This window comes from Scardinius erythrophthalmus (assembly GCF_964197995.2).
Source record: "Scardinius erythrophthalmus genome assembly, chromosome: 16".
Taxonomy (NCBI): Eukaryota; Metazoa; Chordata; class Actinopteri; order Cypriniformes; family Leuciscidae; genus Scardinius; species Scardinius erythrophthalmus.
Genome location: NC_138236.1, coordinates 36,242,770 through 36,263,977, shown reverse-complemented (window position 1 = coordinate 36,263,977; position 21,208 = coordinate 36,242,770).

Sequence of the window (21,208 nt, the reverse complement as noted above, 5' to 3'; positions counted from 1 at the left end):
GCGAGCGGCGCTTCTTATTGCGCGGCCCGGCAGGGACAGGCGGAGCGACAGCTTGGTCGAAAGCTTCAAGTCGAGCCCGCAGGGTCGACATTGAAAGCTCTTCGCACTCGGAGAGTGCGGTGGCGGCGTGCCCGCGGCCCAGGCGGAGAGCGCAGAGAGGTGGCGGTCTCCGTTGCTGAGCGGGGCGCGGCACGAGGCGCAAAAACGAGGCGTTTTTACAAAAACGCCTCGTGCTCTTTTAGAGTACACACAGAAACAGTAATAATGTAAAGGATATGTCGCCGGATAGCGTAGCAGGCACGGATGGCTGAAGGCGGCGAAGATGGCCGGCTTCCTCAGGCGCTGTCCTAAGCTTGCTGGTCGCTGGTTTCAACGGCGGCGGCTCTCAAGATCCAGCGATGCGAAGAGCGTCGCTGAAGACAAGAAAATCAGAATTTTAGCCTGTGAGCGCTGAATATATACACGCTGGCCACGCCCATTCTGACGGTTAGAAGGGTGTGGAGGGCGCGAAGCCGATAGGCTTAAGCAGTTGCAGCCGAGCAGCCAATGAGCACGCTTATTTAGCCTGCCTAGGTCTGTCGGCTGCTGCACTGCGTTGACAATGAATACAAAATTAAGGATAATTTTTTGGCTTCAGATCTCGAAGAAAGAAGACTTTCCCGATGCGTAAGCTACTTACGCAATACGAGAGAACCTCTCGTAAGAGAACCTCTAGTTTTGTTTTCTTCCAGTTGCGCTCCATTTTTCTGGCTGCTCTCTTAAGGGCCCGAGTGTGCTCGTTGTACCACGGCGTTGGACTATTTTCTTTAATCTTCTTTAAGCGCAACGGAGCAACTGTGTCTAAAGTGCTGGAAAAGAGAGAGTTAAACATTTCTGTTGTAATATCTAGTTCTTCTAAGCTATCTGAGATGCTGAGATGATGAAACTGATTAGGAAGATTATTAATAAAGCAATCTTTAGTAGCAGAAGTGATAGGTCTCACATATTTGAAACACGGAGTTGGCTTTGCAGCCTTGGCTAAATGCAAATTACACGAGACTAGATAATGATCTGAGATGTCATCGCTCTGCTGCAGAATTTCAACGGCATCCACATCTATTCCGTGTGATAATATTAGATCTAGAGTATGATTACGACGATGAGTAGGTCCTGACACGTGTTGTCTAACTCCAATTGAATTTACAATGTCTTTAAATGCCAATCCCAATGCATCTTTTTCATTATCGATGTGTATATTAAAATCACCAACAATTAGTACTTTATCTGCAGTCAATATTAATTCTGATAGAAAGTCCGCAAATTCTTTGATAAAGTTTGTATGGTGCCCTGGTGGCCTGTATACAGTAGCCAGCACAAATCTCAAACGTGATTTATCGTTTACACTATATATTTTTACATTAAGCACCAATGCTTCAAAAGAATTATATTTAAAACTTGATTTCTTAGTGGTTTTGAAACTATTACTATAGATTACAGCAACACCACCCCCTTTGCGTTTCAGACGAGGCTCATGTTTATAACAGTAATCTTGCGGGGTTGATTCATTTAAAGTAATGTAATCGTTTGGTTTTAGCCAGGTTTCTGTCAAACACAGCACATCTAGGTTATTATCTGAAATCATATCGTTAACAACGAGTGCTTTTGAAGTAAGCGATCGAATATTCAGCACCCCAAGCTTTAGCATTTGCTCATCTGTATTATAGCTGTTTTTTATTTGTTGAACATCAATTAAATTTTTAACCTTAGTTGGGTTTAAACGTTTTTTGGATTTCCAAATTCGGGGAACAGACACAGTCTCTATATGATGATAGCTAGGTGAAAGAGGCTCTATGTGATGGGATTTATCTGACCTTGGTGACGCGAGGCCGCTAGCAGACAGTCGGTTAAGCCAGTCTGTCTGCTTCCTGACCTGAGCCCCAGATTGTCATGTTTGAGCTCTAAGACTATGAGCCATATTACTAGAGAGAAGAGCAGCACCATCCCAGGAGGGATGAATACCATCTCTTTTCAACAGGTCAGGTTTGCCCCAAAAACTTTTCCAATTGTCTATGAATTCTATATTATTAAGCGGACACCACCGAGACAGCCAACCGTTAAGCGAACATAATCTACTAACTATCTCATCACTCCTGCGAACAGGAAGGGGGCCAGAGCAAATTACAGTCCTTGACATCGTACTCAGATTGTGGGGATCTCAGAGGGAGCTCACTGACGAGTTTGAGAGAGGAGTGAATCTGTGCTCTCTGATGCATCCTCTGGTCCAACAGCCAGTGCACTATTGGCTTCGAGCCCAGATGAGCAGGAGGGGGCTGAAGCCGGTGAAGATGCCGAAATGGCTGAACCTGCCCAGCCCCCCTGCCCCATGTATGCGGAGTTGGTGGAGGTGATGGAGCTTGCCACCGCCAGGCTTGAATTGCCATGGCAGCACGTCAGAGGGGAAGCCGCTCGTGGAAGGCTTGATGAGCGCATTCTCTCTGGCCACACCCCATCAGTTGCCGCTCGTGCCCCTCCTCCTGGCAGGAGTAGGTCAACGAGGTGGCACGAGTCCAGGAGGAAGAAGCAGGGTATCATGGAAGTAACTCAGGCCAGACGTGAGCATCCTGGTACAAGTAGAGACAGGTAATCGCCTCCTTCCCTGTGCACAACCTCCTCTTTCTCTTTCCCCCTTCGCCCACTGTAGACAGGCTGTTACCAAAAAAAGAATAAAATATATGTTTTATATACTGGGTTATTTGGCCTCCGTTCCCCTCCTGGAAAGGATTTGTTTCCCTTACGATGTGGTGATATTGCTACAGGGACTCTGTTGCTATTTGATCACTGAGTCTCTGGTAGCCCAGATATGAAGTCGGCTAATATTGGAGTATTATATATTGGAGTATTGTATAAATTATAATTCCCTTAGTGATTTTTTCAGGTCTCCTCTCATTTGAGAGTCTTCATACTGAGGCCTCTGGTCGTAGAGCCCCATGCAGGCAGCCTGGCCCTGCTGCAGGTAGAGGTAGATAAGAGGTCACTCTCTTAAATGGCAGAGAGTTTTTTGGTCCTTCGCCTCTTGGGCTCGGAGCTGGATTTATCTAACATAGTTGTTTTCTCACAAATAGAAAAACTAGTTTAAGACCACTTGGGTGTGAGTATGGCAGGCCTCCTCTTCTTAGAGTCTCTCTGCTAAGGCCCCTGCTCCCCATAGCCCTGTGGAGGCGGTATACGTCTCTAAATTCGAGACAGTGGTCAAATCACCTCTCTTAGGATGACGTAGTATTCCCCTAGTTAGCAGGGTATTTTTATAGAGTGCTCCATCTCATTGATAGCCGCCGAGTAAGCTTAGTACTTCCCTGGTTCCCCAGGGTCATTATGCAGAGTACTTCACCTCTGGTTGAGTTTCTAGCAGGCCCTCACAAGGTTTGGGCCTCTATACCCCCAGTAGGCAGGTGTATTAAGGTGACAGGCTTCCAGTGTTAGCCTCCTTTATACGGCCAGGCTGCCCCAAATGCAGACCAAAAAAAAAAAAAGCCAATACTCCCCTTAGTCTAGGGTCGTTATGCTGAGTACGTCTCCAGCGGTCATATTTTGGAAAAAGCATAAAAGCATAAGGATGTCGTAGGCTTCCTCTCATTTTGAGAGTTGTCATGCTGAGGCCTCCATCCTCCAGAGTTCCGAGCAGATAGATCTGGTCTCTGCATCGAGAAGAGGCCTCTCTCTTAATTCAGAGAGTTGTGTTTAGGCCCTTCGCTTCTTCAGCTCTGTGTTGTGCATAGCTAGAGCTTAGCTGGTTCTTAAAAGGTATGGTAGGCCTCCTCTCCCTTAGGAGAGTCATCCTGCTGAGGCCTCCACACAAACAGCCTTCCAGGTAGAGCTTGAGAAGTGGTCCCTCCCTCTCTGAGGAGGGGTTTTCAGGGGTTTTCCCTGAGCTCTAGTGGTAGTCGAGCTAGCTGTCCTAACTACATGTGTCAGGCCTCCTCTCCTTCGAGAGTCATCCTGCTGAGGCTTCCATATATACAGCTTGGTAGAGCATGGAAAGGATTCTTCCTCATATCATGAGTAGCTCTTAGACCCGTCGCTCTGTGTTGGTGAACTTCGGTGTCCAATAGATCTCTGGTGTGAGTCTGGCAGGCCCCTCTTCCTTTTGAGTCATCTTGCTGAGGCCTCCAGGCGAGTTAGCAGTTAGGCCCCCTCGCTCCCTGAGCACTGTAGCTGAACTCTAGCATGTGTCAAGCCTCCTCTCCTTTGAGAGTCATCCTGCTGAGGCCTCCATGCAAACAGCTTTGCAGGTAGTAGTACAGAAAAAGGGCTCTCTCAATAACGGAGAGCTGTTCTTAGGCCCTTCTTTGTCTGAGCTCTGCACTATGAACTTTTCACACTATGAGAATAAGCTCTAGAGACCACATTGGTGTAAGTGTGGCAGGCCTCCTCTGCTCTTAGAGTCATCCTGCTGAGGCCTCCACTTCCCATAGCACTGCGAAGGAGCTATCGTCTCTGGCTAAAGACTGTGGTTGAGTAATGAAAAGCCTAAACAGGTTGTTGGCTTCAGCATTAAGCATGATAGCCTCCCTGGTATGGGGGATTGGCATCCCCTCAGCATGGCAGCGTGGGTAGATCGTTCCCCTAGCGTTCTAACGCAGTGCGAGTTCCCTTTCGAAAGGGAATGTCTCAGGTTACGACTGTAACCTATGTTCCCTGAGAACAGGGAACGAAACACTGCGTCTCGTCGCCATGCCTCCGGCCTGCTTGCACAGTCCCTTCAGACGAAGAAGTGGATGACATGTTCTCTAGACGCCCCTTTTATACTTCCTGGTCGCGCTAGAGTATGACGTCATGGCTGACGCCGGCCAGTATGATTGTCATGATTATGCAGTGTTTCAGTCATCAGTCACGGTGAGGTGTTCCCCTAGCGCTCTGATGCAGTGTCTCGTTCCCTGTTCTCAGGGAACATAGGTTACAGTCGTAACCTGAGACGTTTTCAACACTGATAATAATCAGAAATATTTCTTGAGCAGCAAATCATCATACTGAGTCTTTACATATCATTACTCCAGTTTTTAGTGTCACATGATCCTTCAGAGATGATTTCTGAAGGATCATGTGACACTAAAGACTGGAGTAATGATTACATTTTATAATATATTCAGATAGGAAACAGTTATTTTAAATTGTAATCATATTTCACAGTTTTTTTTTTTTGTTTTTTTTACAAAATGCATTAAATATTACAATAAACATGAATAACCTTACCAAAACCAAATATAGCCTATAGGTAGAGTAGAGTATAGGTAGAGTAAATATAGCCTATATGAATCATGAATCATTTTATGAAATTATGCAATGGATTATGGAATTTTCTGATGTTTATTGATAGTCCACATTTTATAACCATTAGGGTCAAATTCTGTCTATTCTTATGAATTTATGTAAATATATGATGTGTAATGTTTTGCCCAATCCTGCAAATATAATTGACAGATTAGAAAATAACAAATGATACTGGAAAGGGGAGAGTTGTCTTGAAAAGCGTTCCATACATCTGTCTTATCAGCAGAGAAACAGACGGGTCTACAACACGATCCTATTAACTGCACAACCCCCACATTAGTTAATTCATGTTGATTCCCTTATCCACAAAACACACTCTCTCTTTGTGTGTGTGTGTGTGTGTGTGTGTGTGTGTGTGTGTGTGTGTGTGTCAGCCAGATCAATCAGTTTGATTCCTCTCATGTGCTGCCCAATCAATCAAAATAAAGAAAATCATGTACAGAATAGAAATAGAATGCATAGAAACGTCTCAGGCTACAACTGTAACCCTAGTTCCCTCAGTAGGGAACAAGACGATGCATCAATGACGCTTTGGGAACGCCCCTGCGTGATTGCGTCTGAAGCACATGTGTCAACTAGTCCAATGGCGAGAATGAACGTCACGGGCGGGTGACGTCATGACCAGGAAAGGATAAAAGCACATCCGGCTAGAACCGTGATAGCTTCGAAAAAGGCAGAAGCAAGTCGATCACAGGGATGTAGGAAGTATGGCAAAGTGACACATCGTCTCGTTCCCTACTCATTCGTAACCTGAGGCATTCCCTTTCGATGGAACTCGCAATGCGTCAATGACACTTTGGGAACGAGAATTCCCGAATGCCATACGGCCAAGAACCGGTCGTGAAAACAGTCACGACATGAGAACTCTAGACCCAGGGGTATCCATGTCTAAGTTATAAAATCTGACAAATGTAAGCGGTGAAGACCAGCCAGCAGCACGCCATGAGCGTCAGCAAGCAAGCAAGCAAGCAAGCAAGCAATTTTTATTTATATAGCACTTTTCCAGACAAGTCAATGCAGTTCAAAGTGCTTTACAGACACACCAAAAAAATACAAGTACAAGTAAAATACAAGAATAAAAAAAATGTATGAAAATGTATTAAAATGAAGAGAAGAAGAAGAAGAAAATTATAAGTTTTATAGGAAGGCCAGGCTAAAAAGATATGTTTTTAATTTTGACTTAAAACTATTTATATTTCTAGCACATCTTACTTCTTCTGGAAGATTATTCCAGAGGCAAGGAGCGTAACGACTAAAGGCAGCATCACCAAATCTTTTAGTTTTACTGAGTGGTGCTGTTAAAAGTAAAGAATCTGATGATCTAAGAGTCCTTATAGGTTCATATATTATAAGCATTTTTGAAAGATAGTCTGGAGCAAGTCCATGCAGTGCTTTATAAACTAATAAAAGGTTTTTAAAATCAATACGAAAACTAACAGGTAACCAATGTAATGATTTTAGTATAGGTGTGATGTGTTCTCTCTTCTTAGTCTTTGTCATTACTCGAGCAGCTGAGTTTTGTATTAATTGTAATTTATTTATTGTAGTCTTTGGTAGACCAGAAAGGAGGGCATTACAATAGTCAAGTCTGCTAGTTATGAATGTATGCATTAATTTTTCTGTATTGATCAAAGAGAGAAATGGTCTTATTTTAGCAATGTTCTTTAAATGATAAAATGCAGTTTTTGTAATATTACTCACATGCGCTTTAAAATTAAAATCAGAATCAAAGACTACCCCTAAATTTTTTGCCACTTTACTTGGGTTTAATCCCAGAATGTTTAGTTTAGGGGTCAATTTATCTCTCTGAGCTTTTGATCCAATTATCAAAACTTCTGTTTTGTCTTTATTTAGTTGTAGAAAATTTTGCGACATCCAGTCATTTATTTCTTGAATGCAATTTGCAAGTAAATCAACTTGACCAGTGTCATCAGGAGATACGGCTACATATAACTGTGTATCATCAGCATAACTGTGAAAAGATATACCATATCTCCTGATGATACGACCGAGAGGTAACATATATAGATTAAAAAGTAGTGGTCCTAAAATTGATCCCTGAGGAACACCACACATTACCTCATAATGTTCAGACAAGGTATTATTAATAGATACTACAGATGTTCTTCCGCTAAGATATGATGAAAACCAATTAAAAACGGTTTCAGATAGGCCTACGTACTCACTTAATCTATTTAAGAGAATCTGGTGATCTACAGTATCAAACGCAGCGCTCAAGTCAAGCAGCACCAGAACTGAAGGCCAATTTCTATCTAAGTTTATTCTTATGTCATTTACTACTTTTATAAGAGCGGTCTCTGTGCTGTGATGTTTTCTAAAACCTGACTGAAACATCTCTAATATTGAATGAGTATTTAAAAATGTATTTAACTGATTAAAAACAATTTTCTCTAATATTTTACTTAAAAATGTGAGATTTGAAATGGGTCTATAATTACTAGGAGTTAACATATCTGAGTTCCCCTTTTTATGTACAGGTTTCACTAGGGCCAATTTAAGATCAGAGGGGAAAATGCCAAGCTGTAGGGAGTGATTTACTATCTCAAGAATGTCATTAGATATTGAGTTAAAGATACATTTGAAAAGAGAGGTAGGAATTGGATCAAGAGAACAAGTGGATGGTTTCAATTCTGTTACTACCTTTCTTAGGGTCTCAACATCAACCAAAGTAAACCTTTCCATTTGGATAGTGTTATGTGCGCTAGATAACGGAGAGAGCATTGTAATCTTGTTTTTGTTTACAGAGCAGATTCCTAATCTAATATTTATAACTTTATCTCTGAAATAGCCAGCAAACTCTTCACATTTGGAACTTGGTAACGCAGAATTGTAATCAGTTTTGTGATTTATTAGTGAATCTATAGTACTAAATAGGAATCGTGGGTTACTAATGTTTTCATTTATAAGATTTGAAAAATAAGCTTGCCGTGATTTTTGAACTTCTTTGTTATAGTTTTTAAGATTTTCAGTGAGTATATTAAGGTGTATTTCTAATTTTGTTTTTCGCCATCTTCGTTCAGCACTTCTACAGTTTCTTTTCATTTTCATGGTCAGATCAGTCTTCCAAGGAATAACTCTTTTATTTGTGTCCCGTTTTGTTTTCAATGGAGCAACTGCATCAAGAGCTGTTCTCAATTTATTATTAAACTCATCAACTAAGACATCACAGGACGATGGTAAAGTATTCCTTTCATAAGTCGTATAAAGCATTGTGAAATTTTTTGCTACTTCCGAGGTAATAAAACGTTTTTTAACAAAACGTTCAGTTGTGTAAGGCACAGAAAGTTGAGTACTATTAAAGAAAACACAAAAATGATCGGATAATGCCAAATCAACAACAGAAGTTATATTGATATTTAGACCATATGATATGACTAAATCCAATGTGTGACCATGTTTGTGGGTTGGTATGTTTACATGCTGTTTAAACGACATGCATTCTAGCAGTTCCAAGAATTCATTTGATCTGATATCTGACAGATTATCAACATGTATATTAAAATCCCCAGTTAAAACACAGTTGTCATAATTCATATGAATAACAGATAGCATATCAGAGAAATCCTTAATAAAAGTAGATATAGGTGATTTTGGAGATCTGTATAGTGTCACTGCAAGAAGACATGGTTGAAATTTTAAAAGAATAGCATTGTATTCAAAGGTAGTAAATGTACCCAGGTCTATGTCCCTTCCCTTTAGGGTTTCTCTGTAGATTGCTGCAGTCCCTCCGCCTCTTTTTCCATTTCTAGTTGAAAATGAATAAGTAAAGCCAGGAGGACAGGTCTCAATCAGTGTGGCCGGTGCATCTGTACCAAGCCATGTCTCAGTAAGAAATAGACAGTCCAAATTAGAATCACTAATGAGGTCATTAATACAAAATGATTTGTTAGTTAATGCCCTTACATTAAAAAGAGCCATGTTAATTTCTGTTTGTTTTGTTTCCATAAGTGATAATATGTTGGAAGTGGGAATTTTCAGTAAATTGTTCATATTTATTCCTACTGTGTTTTTCTTAACAGTAGTGTGACGAACTGATATAATGGGTTTTATAAAATCAACAGAGGTACATTTGATAGGTAGTCATGTTAAAATATGTTGCTCAATATGATGTGCAAGCATGTGGGAGCCTCTGTGATTTGGGTGCAGGCCATCCCACCTAAAAAGCGCTGGACGGCCCCAAAACAAGTCAAAATTATCTATAAAAGTGACATTGAATTTTTCACACATAATTTTTAACCATGAGTTCAAGGAAAGCAGACGACTAAATTTTTCAATACCCCTTTTATAGGCAGGCAGTGGTCCTGAGATAGCTATATTTTTACCAGTATCAGTAAGAGAGATTAGCAGCGTTTTAAAATGTTCCTTTAAAGTCTCAGTTTCCCGACATGAAGTGTCATTGCTACCAATGTGCACTATCACTGTGTTTACATTTGCATGTTTTCCAAGCACATCAGAGAGTTTTGTGTTTATGTCCAGTACCTTAGCTCCGGGAAAACAGTGGACTGCTGCTTTACTTCCGTGGGAATTGAGTGAGAGTCCCCGGATGATAGAATCACCAATCACCACAGTAGAGACAGGCGAAGGCAGTGAAAGTGGAGGAGATGTAGGAGGCAGAGTAATAGAAACCTGGTCATGAACAGGGGGTGAATCATGAATCAACGCCTCAAACCGATTTGCCAGCTTCAGTTCGCGAGATGGCCGCGTTCCACATATTCTCCGTTTTCCTCCGCCAACCACCTGTTTCCATTTATATTCCTTTGAGCATGGTGTTGAGCAGGAATCAGTTGAGCTTCTCACAACCGGGGCAGCAGCGTTGGGGATCAGTGATGGTAAAAGTTCCTCTGTCGATGTACCCTCTTGAACCGGGAGAGTTGATGCGAGAAGTGCCGAGGTTTGTACACCCATGCCAGCGGATCCAATTAATACAGTAGAGTTAAAAGTATCTTGTATTTTTGAAGCCTCATTTAAAACGGCGTTTAGCTCAGTCATTCGCCGGAGTTTCATATGCGCGTCGATAAGTTTCTCTTGTAATTCTTTGATCTGGTTACATTTGGAGCAGATAAAATTTTCCACAAAGTCCTCTGCACTAGTGATTAAAAACATCTCACAAAGTGCGCATTTTTGAGCCCTTCTGTCCTCAAATGCAGGTTGCTCCGCTGTAGTTTGTTTTGTTGCTTGCTCCGCCATAAATATGGACAAAAAGTTGTCGGTGAAGGTGAATAACTCTGGACATTAGCGGCCAGTGACCACTCTTCTGAGGCCCGTTCTGTTCATATGCAGTCGTGTGGATTTTCGAAATTAACACTGTTCACAGCGACACTCGCAGGTAAAGTTACAGCAGGAGTCCGCGTCTCTCTTGCCTCCCCTGAGCCCACTGACAGACCCCCTAAAGAGTGCAGTGAGTTTGGTGGGGGGTAATTGAATATGAATGGGGGAAAAGATAAGGACAAATATTTTCTGTTGGACGCCCTGTTATCGCCTCATGGTCTCTTCGGTGAAGCAGTCAACACCGTTGTAGACAGGTTTCAGGAGGCGAAAAAGCAAGCGGAGGCGTTCAAGCGGTATCTCCCTCACCGTCAACAGGCCTCTGGGGCTGCTGGGCGTGAGCAGCCCCAGCCGTTAAGCTCCTCATACAGAGCGCAACAGAAGGAGAGTGTCGCCTCGGTTTTTCGAGGTCAGGACCTCGAAGACTTCTTCGCCAGCAGAACGTTCCTCAGATCAGTCTGCTGCTTAGAAGACTTCGGTTGAGAGTGTCGTCCCGCGCCCCACCCCAAAAACCGAGGCGACACTCTCCTTCTGTTGCGCTCTGTATGAGGAGCTTAACGGCTGGGGCTGCTCACGCCCAGCAGCCCCAGAGGCCTGTTGACGGTGAGGGAGATACCGCTTGAACGCCTCCGCTTGCTTTTTCGCCTCCTGAAACCTGTCTACAACGGTGTTGACTGCTTCACCGAAGAGACCATGAGGCGATAACAGGGCGTCCAACAGAAAATATTTGTCCTTATCTTTTCCCCCATTCATATTCAATTACCCCCCACCAAACTCACTGCACTCTTTAGGGGGTCTGTCAGTGGGCTCAGGGGAGGCAAGAGAGACGCGGACTCCTGCTGTAACTTTACCTGCGAGTGTCGCTGTGAACAGTGTTAATTTCGAAAAACAAGTGACTTACATACTTTTTAATGATACATTTTGTAATATTTGCGTAAATTGGGTTGTTTTATTTTTGTAATATGGATTATTTTCTCATCAAATTTTTTGAGTAGGCACTGCCTCCCATGCCTCCCCGAAGGAAATGCCACTGGGTCTGAATATAAATTTAAACTATTTTAAAAAATGTCTTTATTAAATGATTAAATAAATGAAGGAATAAATAAAACAGTATTATTATTATTATAAAGATGTGGAGAAGTTCTCATAAGGCTTGTCAGATATGTAGAGGGAAGAGTGTTAACTTAACACTGTTAAGTTTCAGTGTATTGTCAGCCGCTGATATATGATCTGGATTCAGTCCATCATCTCCAGTCAGTGCTGGTTTGAACTGCCCTCCAGACAGGAAAATTTGACACCAGCATTGTTTGCTTAACCACTGACTTTACGCTCCAACAATTACTCAAGCATTTACAGTATCACAAGCTACAGTTACTCAATCCACTCCAAAGTCTGACAAAAGGTGAAGGAGGGAAAAATGCTTTGTATTATTATTAACACTCTGTGTTAGTTCTTCATTCATTGAATCAGCCGGTGAATTATAATTTTTTTGTAATGCTTTTTTTGTATGTTTTTTACCTTACATATCTTTGTCAAGGAAATTTAAACTCACTTGAACACTGTTGCCTGAACAGGTTGATCAAGGAATTTTTAAAGTTAATGTAGTAAGATTCAAAAAAAAACTAATTAAATAAAATTCAGCTTTGATCACATGAATACATTTTATTTTAAAATACATTACAATACAAAACAGTTATTTTAAATTTTAATAATATTTAACAATATTACAGTTTACTGTATTTTGATCAAATAAATGCAGCCTTGGTGAGTATGAGACTTTTTTTTTACTTTAGTAGTTGTAACTACTAACTGTAACTACTAACTTAACTGTATTCAAACTAATAGTAAGAGGGTTGATGTTTTAAAATCACTGGCAAACAGAAAACATTAAAGCAAAAATCTAAGAAAAATATTAAAGCAAAAAAAGTTTTTTATCAATGCAATATGTCATTTTACTGTAAAAATATGATGGTAACGGTAACGGACACAGAAATGGCAGCCGTTTTGTAAAATGGCTAATGTAATTAATTATGGACGAATTATGCTGAAGTACATTTTCCTCTCTAATGAAAAAAAAAAGACTGTGAATGAGCGAGATATAAAGAAAGATACACCTCTCCCTTTCTGTGTCTGTGTTCTGCTTTAGATCAGATGACTTGTTATATTTCCTGGGTAGCTAAATATAGGTCAGTCCTTGTCTAGCAACATGAGAGAACAGTTTCTCTCTCTCTCTCTCTCTCTCTCTCTCTCTCTCTCTCTCTCTCTCTCTCTCTCTCTCTCTCTCTCTCTCTCTCTCTCTCTCTCTCTCTCTCTCTCTCTCTCTCTCTCTCTCTCTCTCTCTCTCTCTCTCTCTCTCACACACACACACTCACGGTGACTCTAGAGGACTGCTGAGCTACACTTGCAGTCAGTTGAAGAGCAGGTGACTGGATGACGTACACTGGATTCTTGTGAGGCCAGTTTCCACAGCAGAATACCTGATCGCAGGCACGTTGCTCTGGTGACAATGTGCAAACTGGAAAAGCTCGGAGGGACTCTTAAAGCGACACCTTTTAACTCACTCGGTACACATTCAACATCTAGTTGAAAAATAATTGGTTACAAAACAGATTTAATATTGCTGGCTTCTGTTTTAGACATTGCATGGGGTGTAAGGTTCATGGTTACAACAGACAGGTTTACACAAGGGCCGTTTAGGGAGCATTTAATCTCTTACCCATCAGGAGCTCGCTGCCTCCAGAGACCTGACTGTTACAACTAAACGTTGCAACTATGCAGTGCTTACTAAAGAGCAAACCTTTGTCTGTCTGTACAAAGTACAGTGCGGTTCCACTGGGTTTTAGTGTGTTATTTGCTGAGTCAGTGGCCACACTTAATGTACCTGGGCAGAGATGTTCAAAGAAAGAGGTAACAACAGCAGCGATGCCTCTGGATCATAGGTCAATGGGCAAAGGAAATGTTTCTAAATCATGTTTGACTGCAAAACCACAGAGGAATAAATGAAAATGTACTTACCATCATGTCATTATGACCCCTTTTTTTCCCCCAGTGGAACACAGAATGAGATGTTAAAGGTAGGGTTGGTAATTTCCGTAGAGGCTAGCAATAGCGAGCTAGCTCTGAAAGCATAAGATTCAACCATCCCTTCAGAGTGCTCTACAAAGCCATGCATCCTTCAAAACACATGAACGCGTACAGCAGGGAGCAAACAAAAAGCATCACGAGAGACGGCGTTAAACTACCTCATGTCTCAAAGCACATAACATTACAATGATAATGAACATAAAGAACTTAAAAAGCACTGACCTGTACCATCTGACTGCTGCAGATTCATTTCGACAATGCATAAATTCGAGTCACGGACCTCTCCAAGTAGAACATCACAGGTTTCCATCTCTTCCTAATTACGGTAGTTATGGCGTGAACGCAGCATAAGCTTGTTGTTTTGGTTAATGGCTGCTCTTTCAGTTGGAGTGCTCGGTGACTGACGTCTGTCTAACGTCCTGCCTGTCAGCGTATGCATGGAAACATTCGAACTGAATGCAATGTTTGGACAAACATATTATGGTCCTATGCCTTCCACAGACGAGATATATACATATGAATACATCTAGACCACTTAACTTAGTGATTGCTATCAGGGTGTGAAGAGACTTAACAAAAAATGCTTCTGGAACAAATCACCTACCGTGCCTTTATGCAGAATGCCCAAACTGCTCTTTTCAATGCAATACAATTTGTATTAATTAGAATGCCAAACTACAAAAAGAACATAAAAAAGACAATAAAGGCCTTGATATACTCAAAGTATATATAAAATAAGTTATTTTGGAGCTTGTTTCAGGAGTTTGAAACAACTTGCCAAAGCAGAAAGGTTCACTCCTGCTGGTAAATGCCTTCGAACAATCAGTGGTCCAAGCTGATTACATAAATGGTAGGTGTGGCTCTGAGGCTTAATGTCTGCCTTTTAAATGTCAGTGACATTTCTAAATTATCCATATTTCAGCAAAAACTAATACTAGGTTAATTAATGCAAGTAAAAGTCCCCAAAACAGTTACAGAAGACAAGTTAACAGTCAGCAATACAATAAGAACAAAGAAATTAAATTACAAACAAAACCGAGAAAAAAAAAAAACAGAAAAAATAATACAAATGAAATAAACAGTGCTTTAAAGTAACCGTATGTAGGATTGTGGCCAAAACTGGTACTGCAATCACTTTAAAATACTGTAGAACGGTGTATCTCTTCCCCCTACCCCCTGACTTGAGGTTGCCAGATAAGCTGCAGGATTCAGCAGAAACGGCTGATTCAATGAGAGTTTCCAATGGCAAGTGACGACGAGATGTACACAGAAAGTTTTTTTCTGTTAATTATGTTTATGCTATAGATATTTTGATAAGTAATTATGTATTTAAAAAATGTACTAATTGTCATTAGTTAAATATAATCGTAAAGATGTATGCTGCTCGTAGCCTATATAATCGTAAAGATGTATGCTCGTATGTGACAGTATAATCGTAAAGATGTATGCTCGTATGTGACAGTATAATCGTAAAGATGTAACTTATGCTCGTATGTGACAGACAGAACGGTAGCTGTTAGTCTAACTTGTAACGTTAATCTGTCATTAATGTACAAGCACAAGCCTATGTCACTATGTGTAACCATAGATATCATATATGATATCTATGTGTGTAACCAATATCAAAGATACAGCTATTCATGAAGTGAAAGTGGCCAGCTGTATTTTTTTAATACCCTGCAGCACACGTCCATAACGCTAAAATATGTGATGTGAAATACAGGTCAACTTGCAGCATGTGTAACTTAGTCCACGATATACGTGAAGAACGAATGACGAATCATTTTTTCTGAGGTAAAGTTAGGCTTCTGTCTCAATTACGTTTCAAATTGCCATAATGGGCGTGCTAATGTTTTCATCAGCGTCTCAGCATAATGACAGAGAAACGGGCTCCTATAATGCATTGCTAATGTTAGCATACGTCCACGTGAGCTAACGTTACATTACTTTGCACGAACATGCATAACTTTGTTCGACTGTCATGAATATATGAAATGTCCATTGACATCAAGTACAAGTTAGCCAAGCATAGAAGAATCTTACCTGTCCAGGAGAAAATTAGCAACGTTGGCGTCTATGTTCAAATTCTTCTTCGTTTTCAGCCGTCTCCATCTTTCAAAAGCATCTCCAATACAAATTCTGGTTTTATTTCGGACTTTGTCACGGCGAATTTCTGAATTATAATGAGGTCTTTTTGATTTAGTAACGTTAGACATTTTTATCCGACTAGAGTTGGGGTAGGTTAGAGCAAAGCTGGCAACCCGGATCCCGAAACACTTACTGACTTCGTGATTGGTCGATAGGTGGAGGGAGGCGCGTCAGGCCAAAACACAAAATGACAACATCAACATCAGTTGAGGGCTGCAAGTCCACTTTTTAAATGACAATATCCTAGCCGTACTACTGTTGTCAGTGATATAAGTATTTGAAATGAACATGATTTCTTAATGTCTAGTGACATATCAGGGCCATTTTATGATTAATTGAAATAGATTTCTTACATACAGCTCCTTTAAGTTCTTCAGGAAGACTACTAATAGTGGTATTCAGCTAAGTAATAGCCTACAAATAAAGTTGAATAAAGTAATCAAATTTGAAATAACACTGCTGTATACATTAAATATAGACTGATCCTTATTAAAACTACGAGGATACTTACTAAAACGGCATTTTTATATACTCATAATTGTGAGTAGGCTTTTTGACCGTTTAGGCGTGTATCTGAAGCCCACAACTTTGCTTATGCGCGTTCCGACCTCGTCTGAGAGCGCACACACAGGAGGCCGCCTAGGGAACAGTATCTCTTTCGCGACTTAATATGCTTTTAATAACACTGTTTAATATCAAGCACGTCCTGCAGTTTAGCAACAGTAGACTGCATGTTACAACACTCACTGATTTGGATGTTAAGTGTGGGCTTTTAGGGAGGAACGAAAGTGCACCGCTGTGAACAAAAGGAAGGTGTGCTGGACGGAATGCGGCAGCGTCATAATAATCGTTTTACCTCGATTATCTTGTTTTCATAATCGTTGGAAGCCAGAATTGAGTTCAAAATATCAATTATGATTAATCGCACAGCTCTATTGGTAGCTGAGATTGAGTGGGACCTCCACTCTCTCCCTTGCCATCCTCCCTTTCTGTCAATTTTGAGGAATGAAGTAGGATTATGCTACTTGTGTATGGATTGGCCCTCATCCTAACAGACTACTCGAAGGTGGGAGCAGGGCTTGACAGTTGGAAGGGTTTGTATCGCAATTGACGACTCATTTTCTGTTGCCTCCCCAGAAGAAATCATTAGTTTGAAAGTTGGGAATTCTGTCTTTGCAAGCTCCCTTCACTATGTTGCTCTCCTAGGCTTGTGTTCAGGCCTGGGATCATATGTAAGGTTGCTTCAAGCAACTCTGTATTTCATCTTAACGTGGTTGGCTGATGGATGTGGTGCTTTGGACTTATCTGAGGCTATGTCTATAGTCTCCCCTGTTAGCTCTGCTCTTGAGTTGTCCTGAAGTTGTGGCTCAGACTGGTCTAAAATAAGAGTCCCCATTTCAGAGACTGTTTAGCATGAAGCTTAAGACTCTTTACTTACACCTGTAGTACTGAGCTAGTTAAGAGCATCAGCAACTGATGCAGCATCGAGTTCCCTTGAAAATGGAACGTCTTAGGTTTACGTATGCAACCTCGGTTCCCCGAGAAGGGAACCAGACGCTGTGTTACATTACCATGCTTCAGGCATGCCTGTGCGTCTTCCTTCAGAAAATTTGAATCTGATGACATCTTGCAGGAGCCCTATTTATATGCTTGGGCGCTCAGTGGGACGTCATCCACTGCGTCGGCCAAAGGTTTTGGCATGAAGTTACACACCAGGTTCCGTGTCCCCATTGTGTCAGCAATTGATGCAGCATCTCGTTACCTTCTCTGGGAACCAGAGTTACGTACATAAGCCTGAGATGTTTGGAACAACTCTAAGGAGATTAAATTAATACAAAAAATACTTTATAGTAAACTGTTAATTTACAAGTCAAACATAAGAAGATCTGAGAGCTTTCTGAAGGTGTACGTTTATTTATATCTCCTTCTGAAGGTTCTCACATTCATTTGACATAACCAAAGGTAGAGGAAAATAAAACACTGCTTATAATCCCTGTCAGGATTTCAGATCAAAAAGTAATTGTACTGTAAAAAGTACTGTAAAAAGTGCTGTAATCTATATCAGTAACCTTAATAAGGGTGATTCATAAGTAAATTGTTCCTGTAACTCTTATGATCTTATAAGGAAGTGCAACTTTACTCTCAGTTTCATTTTAGGGCTGTTGCAAAACAATGTTTGAACCAGTAATTTGGTGCTCAATACAGGACAATACAGAAACCCTGTTTCTATAGATTTCATTTTCCTTTTGTCTACATTATTGAAGACAAATTCCTATTATTATTCTTATTATTGTATAAATATGTAATAGCCCAGTCCAAGATGAGTATAACTGATGCATAAATAGTCACAATAATGAGCATTAAAGATTTTATATATAAAAAAAAATAAAAAAAATAAGTTTAAGTGCATTTTTGAATTTCTGTTTCCATGGTCCTGAAGTCAATGGGTTTTGGTTTACCTGAAATAAGTTATGTTGCCTAAAATAAGTTCTATGATGAATACAAGCTCAAGATATTTTCACATTTTATTATTTTACATAAAATACATCAGTAATATGTGACGGGAGGTTGCTGGCAGACAGATGAGGAAGACATATACGATTCAATTCAAAAGGTGTATTCTCTTAAGATCCAACAGGAAGGCAAACGGATAGCAACACACATGAACATATATAGACTACCCGAACCTGGACTGAAACAGAACTGAACATATATGCAGGTGTTAATGATGGTGACTGATGAGTGCACAGCTGAACGTGATTAGTGTCTGTGACAACAAATGAGTGACGTAAGCAGGTTATGACAAAACATAACGAGTCCAAACTAACGTGAATGTGACATAATACACCTTCGTGATTTTTTTTAAAGTTTTTATTTTTCTTGGAAAAGGAAAATGTCATCACACTGAACAAGTAAACTCATCTACTTACTAGTCACTCTTACAGTTTATAATCACACTCTTGCAAACTATTCTAACTAACTTTTGGGGACTTTTTTTAATAAAGAAGAAAGAATCTTTGGAAGATTAATGGTGCTTGCGTTGAAGTCATCAGACGGTTGTGTAGTTTATTTATAGCCTACATTCAGCTTTTTTCTTCTGGCAACTGTATTTAGGCTTCAATATTCATAAAGGTTGTGCTTATTTGTGAAGATTATCATATCAAAACATATAAGAATCGTACACTTTTGTTGGTCACAAGAGTGTTTTTGAATTCTGTTTAGTCTCACATAAACTTTGCAGACCATTTTTTTGTCACTGTTATGGAATATAATTTTCTGTTTTGTTTCTTTTAGTTCCTGTTTGCCTGCTTTGTTTAGTTTTGGTTTCCTACTGATTGTATCCTGTTCCTATGGATATGCATGATTTTTATCTGTCTGACAGATATGTTCACCTGGTATTTATACTCCTTGTTATGTTCAGTTCATGTCTGTTCTTGTGTAAGATTTAATGTGTGGTTTATTCTCCTGTGTACTCCTAACGATCGCCTATATTTACAGTATAATTAAAGTATTACTTCTTTGTGTGTGTTGTTTACCACACTACATGTTACAGAAGAACTGACTTCTCCCGCTTCCCTGCCTCGAGCAGGAGGACCGTTCCCTGGAGGACCACACAAGGAAATTTCTCGATCTGGCGTGCTTCACACATTACCTTGGACCAGCCTCAACGAGTGGTCCAAGGCACGCTTGTCCTTGGATGGTCCTCGAGGGATCTTTGCAGAGGGGGTGCTGGTGAGATGTGGATCTCCCAACACTACCTGCCCCTTGGGGGAAGACATTACCACTCCCTCTCCATACCCAGAGCCCAGCTAGTGACCTCTCACACCGCTTACAGATGATATGATGGAGACTGAGCCTGCCGCGATGCCAGTGCCAGAGACCCCACCTGAGCCATTCATCACCAAGGTGCATGAGCCCAATGCAGAGTCTGACCAGCTGCGTGAACCGGCAACATAATCTGTGCCACTGGGTGCCCTCGTGGAGTATGAGGGGATGAAAGAGTCTCCCTTTCTCGTGGTCCCACCCAGCTTGAAGTCTCCTTCATCTCTGCTGATCACCGCACAACTCAAAGTCTCCTGTGTCTCCGTTTGTCCCGTCCAGCTCTAAGTTTCTGGTGACTCTGAAGATCCCACCCAGCCTCTCTATCCTACTTTCTCTTCTAAAGACAGACAGTCTTTTGGCCCCGCCTCCGGTGTTTCCCTTCAGTCCCTCGGCTCCCCCTCTATTGACTCCACTCTGCTGTATGGATCTGCCTCAGGTCAGGAGTCATGGGGATCCCCTTGCCAAGGCGGAGCAGGATACTGGCCTTCAGTTCCGCCTTGGCAAGAGGATCACCTGGCTCGTCCCTCCACCCCTTTAGCTCCATCAGGCTCTGCTATTCCTCCAGCTCTGCCTCGGTCTCCACCTCAGACACTCGTCCACCGTTGTCTCGTGGTCTCATTGGCTCTTAGGCTTCGCCTGGGTCTTCACTTCCATCGGCTACATCTCGACTCTGCCGTGGGACTTCGTCTTGGCAGTAATCTGGGTTCCAACCTGTCTCCTTCTCCTCTCGTCTCCTCCCTGGCTCCTCCCCTCATCATCAACGCCCTGGTCCCTCCAGTTATCATCTCCTCCTGTGTCATATTCTCCGCCAGCCTCTTGTCCCCCTCTTAGGCCCCCTCCCTCCTCAGTTGGACATTCTGTTATGGCACGAGGACTTGCCTTCCAGTAGGGGGAGACTACTGTCACAGTTTTGGACTCCTATATGGACTTCCTGTTTTCGTTAGTTCCTGTTTCCCCTCTCTGTTTAGTTTTGGTTTCCTTGGTTACTGATTGTATATTCTATGATTACATATGGTTTTCACCTGTCTGTCATTATGTTCGCCTGGTATTTATACTCCCTGTTGTGTTCAGTTTAGTTGTCTGTTTTCATACATGATTTAATGTGTGGTTTATTCTCCTGTGTACTCCATGTTTACACAATACTCGCTACAGTTGTCAGGTGAGGCAAGTTAATAAAATCATTTCAAAGCAAATCAATATTTCATGTCCATTTATATATGTATTTAAGCTGTTATGATCAAATACCCTGATAAAAAAAATGGAGCAAACATAATTAATTAAATTTTGACCTTTTTTCTCATAGAAAGCTATATGGGTTCAGAAGACCTGGAATAGTGTACATATGATTTTGTGCTTTTTTCCTTTGGTCCAGCATAAATAACCATTCACTATTTTTGAATGGAAAAGAGAAGCAAATTTTTAGAGAAGTTGTTTTATAATAGCTTTTTTGGAATATCTGATAGTAGGCATTCTTTATTGCTTAACAGCAACTAGTCTTCAACATTTGGACATAATGTCAGTGCATGCAACTGCAAATTGTGGACTGACAAAAACACTCATC